Source organism: Papio anubis, chromosome X, assembly GCF_008728515.1.
Source record: "Papio anubis isolate 15944 chromosome X, Panubis1.0, whole genome shotgun sequence".
NCBI classification, from domain to species: domain Eukaryota; kingdom Metazoa; phylum Chordata; class Mammalia; order Primates; family Cercopithecidae; genus Papio; species Papio anubis.
The window spans coordinates 41,927,870-41,940,238 of record NC_044996.1 but is presented as its reverse complement, the minus strand read 5'-3'; the positions used below and the strand labels follow the sequence as shown (position 1 = coordinate 41,940,238).

The 12,369-nt window shown below is 41.3% G+C and overlaps 1 protein-coding gene across 3 annotated transcripts in view; it reads right to left on the bottom strand.

The window, feature by feature from the left end:
* PAK3 (p21 (RAC1) activated kinase 3) overlaps nucleotides 1–10,972 on the bottom strand; it is a 301,485-nt gene extending 290,513 nt beyond the window's left edge. For 2 of the 3 annotated variants that reach the window (XM_017954051.3, XM_017954054.3), the window contains exon 1: nucleotides 10,585–10,972. The gene's annotated coding sequence lies outside the window, so the exon portion shown is untranslated. The remainder of the gene's footprint in view (nucleotides 1–10,584) is intronic. The other variant, XM_017954048.3, reaches the window with a different exon arrangement.
* Nucleotides 10,973–12,369: the final 1,397 nt, after the last annotated feature.

The window sequence follows — 12,369 nt, the reverse complement described above, 5'->3', positions numbered from 1 at the left end:
AGTGGGGCAAATTGGTGTACATTAGTGCTGACTCCTTTCTTTTTGGCATTTAGAAGGTAGGATGGTATCGAGAGAGTGCCTATGGCTGAAGGAAATTGGATCAGTGAGATCAAGGGGAAGTGGGAAAAACCCACTGCAACACTGTGAATTTAATGAAGGGAAGAAGAACAAAAGTTGAAAAAGTCACAGAGGGAATAGAAGTTTGAAATAGGATTCAAAGGAAAGCTTGGACCAAAACAGTCTAAGAGTTATGGAAATCACTGTGCCCTCCCTCAGTAATGTTTCTTCTCAAAGTATTGTGCCAAAGGACTTGAAATATACTCATTATTGAATGTCTGGTCAGTTTGTTCGTCCAAACTCGCTCTTCTTAAAAAGAACACTGTGCTCTCCATTCACCTCTGCAGAAATCAGTCCCGGGGAGCTAGGCCAAAAGCCAGCCTCCTCAAGTATAGTTTCATATCATAGATTTCTAAGCCAGAGCTCCTAGGTGACCTGGACTTCCCCACTTTTGAAAATGGTTTCATTCCCTCAAGCCAGAAAGCACCAGGAGATCTTGCCTCCTGAAAGTTACCTCTGGAGGGTATTCCAGTCTTCTCCCGAATCACCTAAGAAGCTAGTTAACAAATAGATTTCCTGGGTCTACCCTTGGAGTTTCAGATTCAACTGGTTGAGGTGGGGCCTTCAAAATATATTTTTAAAGTGTCCCCAAGTGATTCTGTCACAAAGCAAGCTTTGACTTTGGAGATGAGAATGCCTTGTTTAAGGTGAAGGAATTGCAATATGGATTATTGATTCCTAACGATGCTCTTATTTTATATGTCAGGAATCTGAGGCTCAGAGACATTTAAGCTCTAGTTCAGGGTCACACAGCTAATTAATAACAAAACCGGAACTCGAACCCTGGACTTCTGCCTCCCAATTTAATGTAAGTTCCATTTACTGACTCTCTTTGCCTCTTTGTTAATGAGGTTTTTATTTTTGGATTAAGTATGGAGTCAGACATCCCTTCCCAGTTCTAATCAGAGCTAAAAAAACAATGTTACCTTTGCAGAATAGTTTATTAGAAAAGAAAAACATGACAATTCCCAATTCTACTTAAAGCAGCAAGCATAGTTTTAAAAAGAAAGATGACCTTTCCTCTTATAACCATCAAAAAGTATAAATATATCATGTGATTTATGCATAGAATCCTTATTTGTGGCTATGATGTTTCAATTTTAAATTATTTGGCAATTAAAAAGAGAAATGCTAGCTTTAAAATAGGACATTCATTAGCATAAAAACTAAAACCACTTTTTTCAAGGCAGCAAAATTTGATAATTATATTATCTGGGCATCATTTCCTCTGTGAACTATGCTTACTCTAGTCCAAACCCTTAAAAAGGAGAAAAAAAATGGACAAACATTAGATACAATCTAAAGCCATTTGCCAAATACCAAGATTTTGAGGTAAGTGGAAAACCACAACTCATAAATGTCAATAGTTCAAGTAATCCAAATTACTCCTTTGGGGACAATAATCCACCCATCTTCTGACAGCTCAAAAGCATCCCTGGGGTGGGCTGTGTCAGTACCGCACTAGGTAAAGTGAATGATGGGTAAGTACAAAGGGCATTATTAAACAACCAAATTGGGAAGCTTCACTTTAAAGGCACCTACATATATCCCTAGAGGAGAGAAGTTGCCAAATATTTAGCTAGCAAGTGTTAGGGGGTATGCCAGAATCCTTTTCCAGCAGTGTCCAACTTTTGGAGCATTTCTCCTTTCCAGATGTGTTCTCCATCTGTAAAATGGGTAAGCAACAACTATCACCACTTTTTCATGTTTCCCCATTGCCCTGCCACCTCCAAAGGATTTTAGGCTGCTACTGTGCTCTTCAGACAAAAGATATTCATATGCTGCATAAACTACCACTCAGACTTCCATCTTCTAATCCACAGACCCTACCTTTGGCCTAAAGCACACACCAAAATACCCTTGACCATATCTGAATACTGGCAGAAAACAGGCACAATAAGATGAAGCAAGCCCAGGCAGAGTGAGGGGAAAAGCTACACCTGTACTTGTTTGCCACTATTCCCTTTGCAGAGGGTGACATCACTGTTTATTTCTGTTAGAATATCTTCTCATGGGAGGACCTCAAACTTGTCCTCTTTGCAGGAAACCAAGTTAGATAGAAACTGATTCCTACTTTCAGCCTTCAGAAAGTTATGGAACCAATCTAGCTGACCTCAGAGATCAGTGAAGATGCAGCAGTAGATTTTTTCCAAGTGTCTTAAGATGAGATACAGCTCTAAAGTTAGTTCATCATTGCCTGCTGATGCGGATGCTGCCAGCAGAGATGACCATAAATGGTCATTCATTTCACTGTGAATTTAGAGGAATTTAACGTTGGAAAATGCTTTCGACACAGTTCTAGTTGAAAATGAATTAACGAGCATGTTTACTTAAATAATTGAAGGTGAAACATGTATTACAGGTGTTCCATGTGCAGTTAGGGATTTCTGCTCCCAGCCTTTCCCAGCCTTTCCTTTCCTCCCAGTCAAATATGAATTGCAGCCTAGCATTTGATTTAAGAGCCAAAACCTGAATTATCAGAAGACATCAGGAGGAGGGGGAAAATGTACTTGTATACACTGTAGTTGGAGTATAACTTGCTAGAAACATTTTAGAAAGCAATTTGGCAATATCTAGAAAAATATTAACTGAAAAAAATCTAATCCTAAGAATTTATCTTAAGGAGATGATGAGCCAACTGTATATGATGTAGTGTAAGGATATCCAATTGTGGCATTGTTTGCTTATAAAGGAATAGATTGAAAATTGTGATTTTTTAAAAAATCATAAACATTTCTGTACAGTGAAAGACATCAAAATCAAAGTTAAAAGACAAATGATAAACTGCTTAATATATTTACAACATAGAGAACAGTTAAATGGTTACTATCCAAAATATTTAGAGATCCTCATTATCAGAAGCAGAAAGAACAACTCAAAATAATGATACCTAAGTTATCAGAAGCAGAAAGAACAACTCAAAAGAAAAACAGGCAAAGGATATGAAATGGCAACACAGAAGAAATACAGATGGCCAAAAAACACATGAAAAGATGTTCAACCTCACTAGTATTCAATGACATGCAAAGAGAAGGGAGATTTTTTTTTCAGCCTTCACATTGTCTAAGATTAAAAAGATCAATAATATCTGAAATTGATGAGGAAGAGTGTGGAGAAATGGCCATTGTTGATGGGAAGGTAAATTGTGATGGCCTTTCTGGGAGGCAGTTTGGCAGGCTCTATTAAAATCAAAAATGTGCAAATCAAACTCCAAACCAGCAACTTTACTACTTTAAATTTATATGATAAAATCACAATGGTATGCAGAGATGTATGTACAAGAAGGTACATTGCGGCCGGGCGCGGTGGCTCAAGCCTGTAATCCCAGCACTTTGGGAGGCGGAGACGGGCGGATCACAAGGTCAGCAGATTGAGACCATCCTGGCTAACCTGGTGAAACCCCGTCTCTACTAAAAAATACAAAAAACTAGCTGGGCAAGGTGGCGGGCGCCTGTAATCCCAGCTACTGGGGAGGCTGAGGCAGGAGAATGGCGTAAACCTGGGAGGCGGAGCTTGCAGTGAGCCGAGATCTGGCCACTGCACTCCAGCCTGGGCGACAGAACGAGACTCCGTCTCAAAAAAAAAAAAAAAAAAAAGAAGGTACATTGCGTCAATATTTAATAATGTAAAAATAATCAAAAATAATGCAAAAATTAATCAACAAAGGTTGGATTAAAGAGATTATATTACAATTATGTAATAGAATACTATGCAGTTATTTATAAGAATAAGAACACAGGGAGGGAAACATCACACACTGGGGCCTGTCAGGGGTTGGGGGACAAGGGGAAGGAGAGCATTAGGACAAATACCTAAAGCATGTGGGGCTTAAAACCTAGATGATGGGTTGATAGGTGCAGCAAACCACCATGGCACATGTATACCTATGTAACAAACCTGCACATTCTGCATATGTATCCCAGAACTTAAAGTAAAATAAAAAAAAAAAAAAGAATGAAATAACTAGATGTATACTGGCAAGAAAAGATCTTCAGACATATAGTTTAGTAAAAAGCATTCTGTAGAACAGCACATGGTCACATCTTTTATTATTTTTGTACATGAATATATACATGTGAATATTCATAAAAACATGCACAACGTGATACATACCAACCTGTGAACATGGTGGGGGATCAGTGTTGAAGAGACAAGGAACACTCTACATCATATATCTATTTTTACAAGCAAGAATGAGCATGTGTTCTTTGATAATAAAAATGCTTTTGTAAATAAGAGAGGCATGCTGTGCCACTCCCCTACAACGTCCAGCCCCTACTCCCAGCCTTTAAATGTGTCCTTTTCAAGGACACAGTGTTCCAGAATCTAAGACAACTTCTAATACCCAAAGCCCTGAGTTTTTGGTATTTAGATGTTTGACTAGGGTAAGAAAGCTGGAGAGAAGTGAAAGAGTTGTCTCATTCTTTGGGAAGAATTTTTATTTCATTTAAATATGTCATGATTGCCACCCTTTCTGGACTGACTCCCTCCCCAGTCCTCCCAAATTTCCCAACTGCCTAGCTTCCCCACTTCATTTTCTTTCATAAGGTTGAAGGAAGGGGACATGGTTAGCTCACTTCAATTCCTTTTCTATTTTTTTCTTTTATTATTATTATTATTATTATTATCATTATTATACTTTAAGTTCTAGGTTACATGTGCATAATGTGCAGGTTTGTTACATATGTATACTTGTGCCATGTTGGTGTGCTGCACCCATCAACTCATCAGCACCCATCAACTCGTCCTTTACATCAGGTATAACCCCCCAACGCCCCCCCCCCCCCCCCCCCCATAATAGGCCCCAGTGTGTGATGTTCCCCTTCCTGAGTCCAAGTGATCTCATTGTTCAGTTCCCACCTATGAGTGAGAACATGCGGTGTTTGGTTTTCTGTTTTTGCGATAGTTTGCTGAGAATGATGGTTTCCAGCTGCATCCATGTCCCTACAAAGGACACAAACTCATCCTTTTTTATGGCTGCATAGTATTCCATGGTGTATATGTGCCACATTTTCTTAATCCAGTCTGTCACTGATGGACATTTGGGTTGATTCCAAGTCTTTGCTATTGTGAATAGTGCCGCAATGAATATATGTGTGCATGTGTCTTTATAGCAGCATGATTTATAATCCTTTGGGTATATACTCAGTAATGGGATGGCTGGGTCATATGGTACTCCTAGTTCTAGATCCTTGAGGAATCGCCATACTGTTTTCCATAATGGTTGAACTAGTTTACAATCCCACCAACAGTGTAAAAGTGTTCCTATTTCTCCACATCCTCTCCAGCACCTGTTGTTTCCTGACTTCTTAATGATTGCCATTCTAACTGGTATGAGATGGTATCTCATTGTGGTTTTGATTTGCATTTCTCTGAATTCTTTTCTATTTTTATCTCAAATTCAGGATTCAATTCCATTCTTTTACCCATAAGAAATTCCACTCTACTCCCTGTCCCTTGTCTATTTGGCGCAAAGCTCATCCCAGCATTTCCATTTCCCTCTGAGTTAAGATTGACAATTCCACCTCTGGGAATCTTTCATATTTAGGGAGCTTCTACCAATGACCCTAGGCTGTATACCAATACCAACAGCAAGCAGAGCAGGAGCTCTCCATCTACAAGGCCCTGAAATTACATGCACATGTCCATGGATGAGAGGCCTTCTCTGGGGAGTGCATCAGTAGCTTTCATGACTTTCAAGGGGATCCTTGGCACACAAGAAATGGTTGTTAATCACCAAGGTAAAAGGACTAGGATGATCACATCATCCACCATGAATCTTGGGCAGAATATCCAGTCCTCAGGTTACCAACTGGGTGCTTGGCTTGGTGAATCAGACAACTATACACTCAAGAGGAATGAAGACAGAGAGAGAGAAGCATGTTCTTTTAGGGCTCCACTAGAAACCTACCCTTCTACTAAAACTGTTATGTGAGAGCCCACACTGCTCAGGACTGGACATGACCTCCAAGTTCCACCAAATGAGCCAACCCTCACTCCCCTGAACTACACAGGAAGGCAGCTAAGTCAAAGAGAACACTGGGAGGCAGCAGATCTGAGTTTCAACTCTTAGAATGACTTCTGTTCTGTCATGTGGTAGCTGTGTGACCTTAGACAACTCACTTCACTTCTTCCATCCTCATTTTCCTTATCCAAACATAAGGTTTACAACAGAGAAACTTCCATAGGCATTTGTAGCTCTACCATTCTATGAATGTCCCCCACTGAACAAGCATCTCCACTATGCACTCCAGAACAGAGATTAACTTCACTCTGGCATTACAGCATCACACAGTCTTAAAGTCACATGGTTCTCTCTTGTTGCTAACAGAAATCCTTCCAATTACAACTGAAGCTTGCTGCTTTTATGCAGAGAAGAGCTAATCTGAGAACAGAGTACTCTAGAACCAGTAACCCGAATGCCTTGACATTCATTTTGGGGTAGAGACTGAATGCCTTGTGCATCAGTCTCTACCCCAAGCCCAGTTTGTAATGATTATCAGCCATTAAGTCTCAAGAACTCCATTCTCCTTTCAAGGCAGTTTGTAAAGAAAAAAAGGTTTCGGGAATTAATAGCAGTCAAGGGATCCAAGAAGAGTCAATAGTCACATGAGTGCTATTTCCTTTACCCTTAAATTTCCTTAAAGGTGGCCTCAGCTTCCCATTGACAAAATGGACAACTGAAACTGTTGTTCAAGAAGCATCTCCTGTAAACAGGACTCCAGACCAGGTTGGATGTTGGAGATACTGGAGAGAAATCCTGCACCAGCTAGCTTTCAACATGGCCCTTTACGACTGCTTCTGAAAGACAATTAGTCGAAGGATAAAAACAACTTTCCAACTAAACTTAATTCCTAACTCCAGGGTTCTCTGGTCAGTAATGTATGTTCAGGTTGATGGACTTTTTCTGAAGGCTGTACTGATGATACCTCTGGACCAGGAAATTAAAAGTCATGCTGAAATTTTCAGAATGCGAAAGGAAATAAACCCAGAGAACTGAGTCAGCCAAGATTGAACGAGGATAGGTCTCTGCAGTCAAAGCAGAGCGGAGAAATGAGGCAGTCTGCCCAATAACTCAGCAGAAAGACAGAATTTGGGCCTGCATTATCAGGATAATTGCCTTAATTCTTCACTTCACTTTAATAATAACCTTGAGTTTACATACAGCCTTTCTTCTAAGCAGCTCAAAATACTTACAGAGATATTATCTCAGTTGTCATCACACCATCACAGTCAGTGAGAGTGATGATGATTATCGGCCTCATTTTACAGAGTGGGGATGGAAGGAAAACCTGGAGGGGTAAAGCGAGTCATCCAAGCTTACCCAGCAAGATGCCGACAGCCTCTGAACTCAGAACTCAGCGGAGAATGCTCTTAACCCAAAGAATGTTTCTCTCAACACCAGTAGACCCAAATGCTTGTTGGAACACCAGACTCTGTGGGTAATTCCAACTGAGAAATGCTGCATATTTTATACTCCTGGAGAGTCACAATATTCATTAGCCTAGTAAAGACTTTTAGAAGCCCTGCAGTAAACAAAGCTGTTTATGTTTAAGTAAGAATTTCCAAAACTTAACTTGACCACAAAACTCTGTGTGTTTGTGTGTGTGTGGGTCGGGGGAGGTGTGCCCTACTAACATTCTATGGGACTAGTCTTCTTTAGAACCTACATCAAAAAACACTTTCTGGTAACTAGACAGACCTGAGCATCAACACAGCTGACAGATCAATTCAATTCCAGTCCAAGCTTTGGAGAATGTATCTTAGAGATACTGCCTGATACCTTCTGGTATTGACAGCCAGTGAACAAAGGACCTTTATGTGCCCAAAGTACCCTAGGCCATCAACTCCTCCCGCAGCAAGGTATTGTCCAGATGAGGAAAGAAGTCATTCAAGCTCATCTACTTCTGTCATTCCTTTCAAATAGAACCCAGGGCTATTTTTGGGTTCTCAGAACCCACACTCTTAACTAGCATAATTTTGTGACCACCAGGCATTTCCAGTAAAAATAATCAGTCTCTTAGTCTCACTCCCAGTGCCATTTATCAGCCTATGAATGCAATCAGCACCAACACAACAAAACAAGAGATTCAGAATGTGCCCCTGTTCTGGCTTAATTGCAAAAGTATTAGAGCAGTCATTATATATCCATTTAAAAACTAACATACAGCACAGAAATCTTGTACCATTGTTAATTACCAGTGAAACTACTAAAAGTACCTAAAATGTAAAAATTCCTCAAGATCTCGTTCAGGTTAATTTTTATTTTATATACAGTTTGTATGATAAAAGATCACAGCCAATAGATTTAATATTCATTACTAGCATTTTCATATTTTCTTTCAGTATTTATTAAACATCCACAGAATAAGAGGAAATTCCTGCATTGAAGTTGGTAAATTTTTCAGAAAAAGTAAATGTAATGCAGGTATACCTGTCTTTATCCATTCATGGACTATTGGAAAAATTCCGTTAATGGATATTTGGTTAAAAGAAATTCACTAAAGGTCAGAGAGGCATTGTTAATTAACATAATCTGATTATGAATCCTTTTGTAAAGCAGCAAATTCTGCAATGTAAATATTGTCCATTTAGTTCATTTGCCTTGCACTCTCACATTTACATATATCAGATTTGTTTAAAGCAAAACACACTAATATTAATAAATGAGCCAGATGTTTCCTAAGATAGAGATGTGTTGTGATCTTTATCAATCTGCAATACTGTTTTTTTTTTTTTTTTTTCGATGTGCCACCAATCATCACTCCAAACCAGAAAGAACCATTCTGAGTTTGTTGAGAATTTGGCAGTCACACCTCCAAGGACTCCCTGCAGTCTCACTTAACTGTGACCTCTCTACCTTCATACATGCCATTCTTTCAACTTAGAATACCATTTTCCACTTAGTAACCTGGTGAATCAATTCTTCAAGACTCAACTCAAATGTCACCTTGCCCATGAAGACTTTCTTGATCATAACCCCCATTCCCAATCAGGCAAACCTCCCTCAGGCTCCCACAATACCCTGCCTGCCCCTTGTCATACTTTATTCTAATTGTCTGTTTACACACTCTATCTTGCCTACCAGATTGTGCACTCCCTGTGAGCTGAGATGATGTTTTATTCATTTCTATACTTTCAATACTTGACGTTACTAACACATAGCAGGTATGCAAAAAATATCTGCTGTTTGATTAATCACTATCTTTAGCTGTATATTTTTGAACCCTGAATAACAATGCTTTATGAAAACCACAAATAAAAGTGTCAAAGAGAAGGTTTAGCAGTTTCGTTCACTTTTTATTGATCTCTTCTTTCTTTGATTAAAAAGTGGCCATACCAGTTCATACCTTATAATTCAAGAAAGAAAAAAAACACCTCTATATCAAATTCATGACTAACACATAGGTGCATTTAGTTTGTTCTTTTTAGTTCAAACATAGAACTACATCCTAGCACACCACTAACTTCATTGTAGTAAGTAAGACCTGAAGAAATTAGGATCCGCTAATTAAAATGGGTGTGGGAAGGCACTGCAGGGATCACTGTAAGAGCTTTGGATCCTCATTGGCTGAGAGAGGAAAACCTGCTAAGAAAGTTGGACATCTTTGGGAGAACAATAACGCTATCTAGTAGGGCTTGGTCAACCTGGCTCGAAATTCTGCATCCGGAAAGTCCTAAGCAACAGTCCCAGCTGGGGGGATTTCCATCACTTTGAAAACGATCATTATCCTCCCAATGTGGGCAGAACAGGTTGGACCTGATCCACCTGCGTGTTGCTGCAGTCTGGCTTGGCATGGAATGAGACTCAAGGACATGTAATGCCAAGAGTAGCCCAGCCCCATGGCGCAGACACACACACACACACACCACTACAACTCGCACTCACTGAATTCCACACAAAACCCACACCATCTCCACGACACACACCACTGCATTCCTGTGTGCTGTCACATACAGGGAGTGCCCTCTCACATTCTCTCGCTTCCCTAGTCGGCCCGACCCACACCCCACATTGCTGGCGGACTGCAGCCTAGCCTGGAGCTGGAAGCTGATGAGGACTGGTTTTGTTGTATGTAACAAAGCCCCAGGCACCCAGGTGCCCCGCTGGATCATCTCCATCCATCTCTCCCCGCCCCCATCCCTGAGCTTCCTGAACAAGAGAAAGCTCAGCCCGAGGAAGTGGATGCAGGGAGTAGGGACGCAAAGAAAGAGAGCTTCAGGGGTGGGCGGGGGCAGGAGTCCGGGCAGCTTCAGTGCTCTCTCGCCATGAACCAAAAAGGAAGGCGATCTGGCAAAGGGAACCAGCTGCCTTCCCAACCTTTCGCCCTCCATCTATTCATAGAGCAAGACTGAAAACTGAGAAATAATCTACCCTCCCTCCAGCCCCGTGCCCTCCCAGCGGCTGTTGGAGCCACAAGAGCTCCAGCAGCCCGCAACAAAGCGCCCCCCCTCCCATGCACAGACCTGTTCCAGCCTCTTCTTGGTCAGAGCGAAGGACAGTGGCAGCCCAGGGTTCTGCCTTTCGCTGCTGGGCAGGAGGAGCAGGGGATGGGAGGAGGAGCAGGAACTGGGGGAGGAAGGAGGACGAGAGGGGATAGGAGATCACAGCCGCAGCGGCGGTGGCGGCGGCGGTGGTAGGAGGAGGAGGAAGAGAGAAGGAGGAGGCTGCTTCGGTGGCAGCTGCTGAGGATGCTCTGGCGACAGGCAGGGCTGGGTGCGCGGGGTGCGGGCTCACGTGCGCCCCATGGCCGGGGGATGCGCGCGCGTCTGGGTGTGTGAGAGCATCTGGGTGTATTTTGACTGTGATTATTCCAATTAAGACCTAGTCTGGAACTTGTGGTTCCTGCAGCCAGGCGGAAGTGAAACCCTTCCAGTCTCTCAAGCCTGACTGTTTGGGTCAGGGGGATGGGGGCTGTGGGGAGCGAGGGCAGGGAGAAGGTGCCCGTACCCCTTCCTTCAATCTTCTTTCTGGGCACTGGTAGCTTGCATCCACACATATCTCTGAAAACCCTATAGCCAAGGAGAAAGGAAAGAGACCAAGGACAGTTACCATCACCATCACTTTGCATTGAGTGAGCACTCACACTGTGCTGGGCACTGTCTGGACTAGTCAGAATATAATTTCTGTGTTCACTGTGATCGACATTTATGAGTTGGAGTGCCTATAACTTCATACAGCATTTACATCCTACTCTTTCTCCTCTATTTCTTTCCATTGCAATATCTCTGTCCCTGTAACCAAGTGGCATAAAATTAATTATCTACTTTTTAGTCAGTTTATCCAATCAACATTACCGTGGTCCCTGGCTTCTCTGGTGACAAGGGGTCACCTAACTTTCTCACCATTTTTCCTCTAGGAATGGGGTACTCGGTTTAGATGAGGACCAGGACTGGTTTCTTGGGGATCAGAGGGTTGAAGGTCATCACGGATCCAGTTGGAGATCCAGTTTGAACCTGCATCCCTAAAGCTAACGTAAGAAACCAATTGTCAGAGACACAAACTTCCCTCATGATTCCATTCTTGGTGTTTGGAGCCCTGATGAAAATCTCCTTCCTACTCTTGATCTTTTCAGCATAGCATTTTGCTTCATCTTGCCTAATGGCTTATGCTTGTTGAGTACTTTGAGATTTACAAAGCACTTTCTAATAACAACTTCCCTACCATAGCATCTCTTTAAATTAGGCATAGAAGATATCATTATTCTCATGTTACAGATAAGAAACTAGAGTTCAGCATGATTAAGTGGATGTGCCTAGAATTACATGCTAATAAGTGGCAGATCCAGAACTGGAACCCAGGCCTTTGGATTTCCAGGCCAAAGTTCTTTTTTAAAATTATATCTTGGAAAGAACCTTCAGATTCATCTATTTTCATGAATATGAAAGAACCTTCATATTCATGTTGGAAGTAATGGTTTAGTGAAGGAAGTTGAAATTGCTAACTAAAATGAGAGTTTAAAAAATGTTTTCAGTTAAATTGATACATTCAGATGCAATCCATAAATCAGTAGACAAAAAAGAATTAACTTTTAGGCCTCAGACCCCAATCAGCACACATAATTATTCCTTTGATTCTGCTACCAGCTACTGCAGGAAAAATTTGAAATGAAGTTGCAGAAAAGAAAATAAGAAAAGAGTCTGAGTTTCCCAGGGTGAGAAACTTGTAAATGATTCCCCCACAAGCTAGATCTCTCTCCTCTAAGTCATGGGAATGAATCATTGTTTGCCATCCATGGAGGAAACCTATCT